General features: G+C 42.3%; 1 pseudogene across 1 annotated transcript; it reads left to right on the top strand.

Moving 5' to 3' along the window:
- The first annotated feature begins 1,137 nt into the window (after positions 1-1,137).
- On the top strand, positions 1,138-3,817 carry LOC308264155 (autophagy-related protein 13-like; annotated as a pseudogene). The gene is made up of 2 exons: positions 1,138-1,204; positions 2,531-3,817. The product of its transcript is annotated as an autophagy-related protein 13-like (transcript).
- The last annotated feature ends 3,629 nt before the right edge of the window (positions 3,818-7,446 follow it).

The raw sequence follows: 7,446 nt of genomic DNA, 5'->3' as shown, positions 1-7,446 counted from the left end.
CACTAGAATCATGAACTAATGTTATCTCTAAGGGATGGTTGACACTGCCAAAAGAAACTCCTAAGGGAGTATGGAAATTCAAGAATGAGGAATAAGATTGATGGCAGAAAGACCAGTAAAGACGGAAATTGAATTCAAATGGGGAAGAATGGAGTTTGGATATGGGTAAAGTAGGGTGAAGGCTGGCATGTGAGAGGTGCATCCTGCTCTGCCATGGCCCCGGTGCCTGTCCCAATGGCACCTGGAGGAAACACAGGTCAGAGAGTATCACCATGGTATATAGAATGTCATGGTATCTCTCATGTTTTCTTTCCAAAAGCACTTATTAAACTTAAGATGATGACCAAGACATCTTACTATTTCAGACTATTTCACTCATTAAACTCCAAGTTATCAGGTCTACAAATTGGTCAATGAAATGAACACAAGTGTATTAAAATTGATTGGGACACTCCACACCGACCCCCAATGGCCTCACTCTCTCCAATATGGCGTTCCATCCTTCTTTCTTTATTCCAGAGGAACATGAAAATGCCAGAAGAAAAGACATACATGGAAGGGAAATTAACTTTTATGGAAATTTTGAGGAGAAAAAGTCCCAAACAGTGCTTCCATGCTTTAGCAAAAGTGTGGCTGAAGTTAGACAGCTGGATTTCCCCTTAGCCCTCCCCTCCCCACCGCCTGCACCAAAGCAGATGAAAACAAACGCTAAGGATGACAGCACTGGGGATCGACAGGCTATTGATTAAGGCTGGAGTGATTGCTTGACCAGTAAAGGGGTCCCTGAGGAGCACCAGTGGACACAAATGAGAAATCTTGCTCAGTCCTGGAAGCAAAATGTCCAGGCATGCTATCAGTGGCATCCAGAGGAGACACGAGGTGTCCAAGAGCTGGGCTGTCACTGCAGCTCAGGAGCACTGAACGCTCTCAGCCAGGAGGCACAGCTGGCAGGCCCCAGGCCCCGGGCTCCATAATGAGACACAAGAGCTACTCTCTGTGCCTCAGCATAACAGGTGAGGGTGACTCTTGAGTAGTGAAAAAGCAAGCCAAGGTTCATGACTATCTGACTGTAAGTGGAATGACCTGTGGAATTCTGTGATCCATTCTAATTAAATAATTCCCTGGATTCCATAGGCAATGAAAACTGATCTCAATTCCCAGGAAAGAAAGGAGCTAGGCAAGTTCATTAACTTTTTTTACATTAGCTGGGCATGGTGGCGCATGCTTATAATCCCCACGCTTGGGAGGCTGAGACAGGAGGATTGCACAGGTTCCAAGCCAGCCTCAGCTACCTAGTGAGGCTCTCAGCAACTTAGTGAGACCCTGTTTCCAAATAAAATATAAAATAGGGCTGGGAGTATAGCCCAGTGGTAGAAAGCCTCTGGGTTCCACCTTCAGTACAACACACACACAAAAAATTTGCATTAAACTGAAAAACATCTGTACAGCAAAGGAAACTATCCAGCACATTCACAGAGAGCCAACAGAATGGGAGAAAAATTTTGTCAACTCTTCCTTCCATAGAGGACTAATATCTAGAATATACAGAGAACTCAATAAACTCAGCACTAAGAAAACAAATACTCCAATAAAAATAGGCAAGTGGACTAAAATAGTCACTTCACAAAAGAAGAAATTCAGAAAGCCAACAAATGTATGAAAAAGTGGTCAACATCATTAGTAATAAGAGAGATGCAAATCAAAACTACCCTGAGATTTCACCTAACTCCATCTAGAATGGCAGTCATTCAAAACACAAACAAAACTGCTGATGATGATGTGGAGAAGTGAGAGCTCTAGTACATTTTAGGTGGGATTGCAAATTAGTGTGTCCACTTTGAAAAACAGTATGGAGGATCCTCAGAAGAAAGGAAACAAACCTACCATATGATCCAGCAATACCAGTTCTGGGTATCTACCCAAAATAATGGAAACAAACTACCAAACTAATGCATGCATATCTATGTTCATATCCACACAATTCACAATTGCCAAACTATGGAATCAGTCAAAATGTCAATCAACAGATGAATGGATTAATAAATTATGGGATATGTACACAACAGAATTTTACTCATCCATAAAGAAAAACAAAATTATGTCATTTACAGGGAAATGGATGAAACTGGAGAACGTTTTGCCAAGTGAGATTAGTGAGTCACAAATAGTAAAAATCAAATACTTTTTTCTAATATACAGAAGCTAGGGATGAAAAAGAGTCATACAAGGAACTCTAGACAAGGAAGGATAAAGATAAACCATAGATGAGCAAATAAAGAGACCTAACTGAGGAAGATAGGAGGGGGAAAGAGAAAATTCCCTAATGTGCATGACATAAATTCATAAATATATCAGTCAATCAGTAAGCCAAACAAGAGAAGGAGGGAGAAAATAGGGAAGAAATATGGGAAGGGCTAAGTGAGCAATGTGGGCATGTATGCCTTTATCATCTTGTACCCCATTAAAATGTATGAATACAATGTAACAATAAATTTTTTTAAAATTCCCCCCCACAAAAATATTGTCCAAGTGATTATCCAGGCTCAACTTGGTGAAGATAGCTGCACTGGTTCATCTTCTTTCCCAATGGGATCATACTGGTTTAACTTAACAATCAAAGACATCATGGAGGTTACCCTCAAGGCAAAGAAGGCACTGGCAGGGCAGCTGCCTGCTGCTGGGCACTCTATGTGTGTAGAGATCTCACTCAGGACTACAGAGGGAGATTCCATAGAGCTGGAAATTTGATGTCTTGAAATGAGTGAAAAATGTGATAAAGAAATCAAAGTTTTCTCCAAAATGTACAACAGACTGTCATCACTGCTAATGTCTCTTCTTGCTATAAGGAGGGTGACACCAGCCTACAGACTTTCCCCAAAAAAAGGGCATTAATATGTCATATTGTACAGGATATATTTTGAAGAAGCTCATCTAAATGGCTTAGGAGAAGGCTTTCTGACAGTTTCTTTTGGGACAGTGGACACCCTGTTGGCACCATCACTCTTTCTTGTGCTTATAAAATTAAGTTGGCATTCATGTCCACCAGGCAATTTGAGAGAACCCTGCCTATCGTGGGGATTATCACTGGTCACTTGTGGACTGTTCCTCTTCCAGCTCCTTTCTCATACACCCCTGCAATTACAGAACTGCTGGTGAGTATGCAGGAGTAACAGACCCATCAGTAGAAGACTCTCTAAAAGTGTGCACCACCTCTTTTTCCACCTCCCAGCTGATGGTTACTGGGAAGGAAGTAGGAGTACCACGTGCTCTTAACCAGCTTGTGCATGATGCACAAGCTGACCAGAAGATACTGGCCCTTTGGATAGGGCCCACTGTGCTGCCACACCTTGCAGTAGTGAGAATATTGAAATTGTGTCCAGCAGCAGTGAGAGACAGGCTTCTCTCCATGATGTCCTGGAGAACATCTTTTTCTGAAAAGTGGGGGCTTTTAAAAAAAACCATCAGCCAGATTTGGCTGATGAGTTTTGACATACCCTTTGCCATGTTTTCTCTCCAAAATGTGGCACTGGGGAATACTGATTCTATGGAGAATCCTCCTGAGTCCCTAGAGACCAAGTCTCCCCTCCAGCTCAGCCTGAACTCAGATTGTTCCAACATGGGCAGCAGTGGCAATGCCCAAGAATATTTCATTATGTTTGACTTTAAGCTGACTTTTTCTAAAGATTATATTCTTTCAGTGGACGTGGGGACCTTCTATCATGAATCTCAGAATGTCCCCCAGCTGAGCGGCCTCTCTATAGAAATCAGACCATATTCCATGGCTGAAGACTTGGCCATGCACGAGAAGAATGTCTGAGGAATTGGTGATGTTGTAGAAATCATGTAGTAAACATGCCTTCCAGTGCCAGCAGCATCCCTTTCTGTGGCCCCAGGAGACGGTGGACCTCCACTCCTCAGCTGCTCCTGACCCTCATCACATGATGCTACCAGCCAGGTGAAGAGAAGGACAGCTTCCCCATGGAGACCCAAAAGTCCCTACTCTTGGGCCTCCTGGAGACTCCATGGTGACAGTCAGGACCTCAGGCCCAGTGACTGCATTCGGGAGGATTGGTTCTCTGGCTTTAAACATGGAAGACCCTCAGGAGAGTGACGGTGCACTCACTCCCCATTAGCTGCTTCACATAGGAGATCATCTCATTTTTCTGTCTGAGTCTACACTGCAGGTGGCTCCTGCCTGCCTGTCATTATCATCAAACAGATGACAACCATTCCAGCTGGTAGACCAGATACTGGCTTAGGAAGAAAGAGGAAGGAAGCAGTGCCAGGAAGACGATGAAGGAGGATCCACCAGGCTTTGTCTCCTATAGGAGTTCCTGGTATCTTTTACTCTCCCTTCCCCCATCATGCTGAGAGCCCCAAAGCCAGTCATCCCCTCCTTTGAAGGAAGTGCCAGCCCTCCTGGAGGCCTAAGAAGCCCTGGTGGCTGCTTACTCACAGTTCCATGAGGAAATATAAAAAACAAATCTGTGTCCCTAGGACTCTGCCATCAAGAGTCACAGCAAAGGGTCTTCCATCCTCTTCCCTCCCCATTTGCTTCTTGGTAGTAGAAGATGGCAAATATTTATTACTTACTGATAAATCAGGTCATCTTATAGAAAAAACATGTTTGATGTTAGATTTCTCACTTGAGGAAGGCAAGGACCTCTTTCTCTGGAGGTTCCTAAGAACCGGGGCTGCAGCTCTGACAATCTTCCTTCTCTTTACTTGTCAGGCAGCATCCAAGAACGGGGCTGGCGGCAAGCAGCTTCCCAGATCTCAGAACTGACCACAGGCTTTCCCTGACACAGTGTGTGCCCCTGTGAGGGCCTTCCGCCTCCTGCTTTTATAGTCATGCTTCTCTTCTGCCAGCCCGGGAAGTCTTGGGTGCTAAATGTGATGACTCCCCATAGTCCCACCACTTGTAGTGCTCCGGGGTGCTATGAGTACCCCAGCTGCTGGGTGTTCACTTGCCCCTGCTCCTCAGTGCGGGACTGTCCCAGCCTAGCCACACCTTTTAATCCAGGGTTTGCACCTCTGGCTTTACCATCTGGGCTGAAACTGACTCAATTATACAGTTGTCCCAACTTGAGTAAGTCAAACACCTGGCCATCTGTCCTCTCCCTGCCTGATGGGGGTCTGGCCGAAGAGGCCAGCCTGCCCTTCCCTTGTGCCCCCTAGGGTACTCCTTGGCAGCAGCTATTCTGCTGTGGAGTAGCTGGCTCTCAGTTGTTGTGAGGAAACTGCATGTGACATGTTCTCAGCTACAGGCTAGCCTCAGGGACAGAGTGGGCTCTGAAAGGGAGCTCTGCCCTATGCATGCTTCTGCCACAGAGAAATGTTCCCTGCAGGTGTCTAGCTGGCCCTCTGGTCTTTGGACCAGAGCACATCCATGGAGTGCTGAAGCAGTAAGATTCCTCCCCAGGCCCAGCATTGACAAAGAGGAGGATACAAAGTCCCATAGCCAGGGTAAACAACATGCTCTCCAACTTCCTAATTGTGGTCTCTGCAGTCAGCAGCCTTTCTCTAGGGAGCCATCTGTGAAGATGCCAGAGAGGATGATCCCTGACCAGCTGAGTCTTGGAGGAGCAAAGCAAACCCCACGCCCACCTCTCACCCCTCAGCCTTCCCTGTACCAATAAAAGGGATGAGCTCTAGACCAACCCCTGCAGTACCCCAGCACAGGCTGGGACCAGTCATCTGTCTTGGAGTGGCCAAGTTTCTCTTTATTTAGAAATAACTGAGCTCTACATCAAAATGTATTCAAAACATTTTCAATAAAATTTTTTTCTTGACTTTAAAAGAATAGGTTGGAAACCAGCCAGGCAAAGTAGCATGGGACGATAATTTTAATATGTAGGAGGCTGAAATAGGAGGAATGCATGTTTGAGACCAGTCTCAGAAGGTTACTGAGACCCTTATCAACTTGGTGAAATCATGTTTCAAAATAATATTATTTTTTAAAGCAGTGGAGATGTAACTTGGAGAAAGAATGCATCTGGTTTCAAACCCTGGTACAAAAAAAAGCTTAAAAATAATCAACAATTTGTATATTCTCTATTATTAACATTAGGCATAAAAATATAGATTTTTTTATAAATAGGACTCTGGGGCAATATAGTATCTACATATATAAGCTGTCCTAAAAATGAGAAATTGTGCAAATATACCACATTTTAAAAATACTAATAGAAGTGGAATATTCTGAAGCCAACCAAGTACGTTTATCCCTGCGAACATGAACATTTTTATAGGAACTCTCTTCTTTGGATTGGGAAACATTGGCTCTATTCTTATTTATTCAATCATTGAACTTTGTTAAGTGGTTCCACTGTAGTTTAGTTTGTTCCAACAATGACATATTTACTATCTAAAAACAAGCAGCAGCAAACTAGAGTTTGTCAGAAGGCAGGGTAGTACACCACACAGTATTCTGAAGTACATATTGTTCTACTGTTCTGGTTATAGTACAACTACTTTCAAAAACTGATCATTTAAAATACAATGTATATCCTGAAAAATGATAACCTAATTCTAGGAAATACTTTCATGCACATATTTCTTTATTTTTTCTTTTATTTTACTGGAGATTGGGCCCAGAGGCATATCTTCCTTTGAGGTACACCCTCAGCCCTTTTTTATTTATTTTCTTTTTTTTTTTTTTTTTTGGTTTTTTAACTAGGTTGCTGAGGCTGATTGTTATCCCATGATCCTTTTGTCTCAGCTGCCCTAGTACTGGAATTACAGGTGTGCACTGCTGCATATCAGTGATATGCATAATTTTGATTCAGTTGAATATTTAATAAAGTAATTTCTATATTAAAGTTTATATCATCTTCATAATAAATTTAAAAATATTTTCAAATACTCTACTTTCACTAGTTACTTTAATCAAAAGAACAGAATTCTAAAAACATCATGCTTATTTTAAAGCTACCATAAGTTTTATATTTGCTGCTCAATTCAAGCCCGGTCTATCTCCAGGCTACACTCCCAGACCTATTTTATTTTTGGAAACAGGGTCTCCTAAGCCAGCACGGCTGGCTTCGAACCTGCGCGATCCTCCTGTCTCTGCCTCCCAAGCGCGGGGATTACAAGCGTGCGCCACCACGCCCGGCCTCAATTCAAGTTTTTTATAGAATATATATCTTATAAAATATATATGAAATATAAAATTCAAGTTTTTATAGGATATACATATATCCTATAATATATAAATATATAATAAGTTAATGTTCTCAACATCTGATATGTTTATTTGCAAAATCTGAGCCAAAGCCTTTTGAATAATTCAATATATATGAAATGAACAACAGTAGAGGTTGATTTGTGGTAAGTTCTTAATAAAAGTTATATTAATTTTTTTCTTTCTTAGTAAATACAATGATGAATAGTACATAATATTTTATTGCAATCACTTCTATGGAAGGGATGGGTACAGTGGAAAAA

This window comes from Muscardinus avellanarius (genome assembly GCF_963383645.1).
Source record: "Muscardinus avellanarius genome assembly, chromosome: 6".
Classification (NCBI taxonomy): Eukaryota; Metazoa; Chordata; class Mammalia; order Rodentia; family Gliridae; genus Muscardinus; species Muscardinus avellanarius.
The sequence above is the reverse complement of the archived record's forward strand: the minus strand, read 5'-3'. Positions and strand labels throughout refer to the sequence as shown.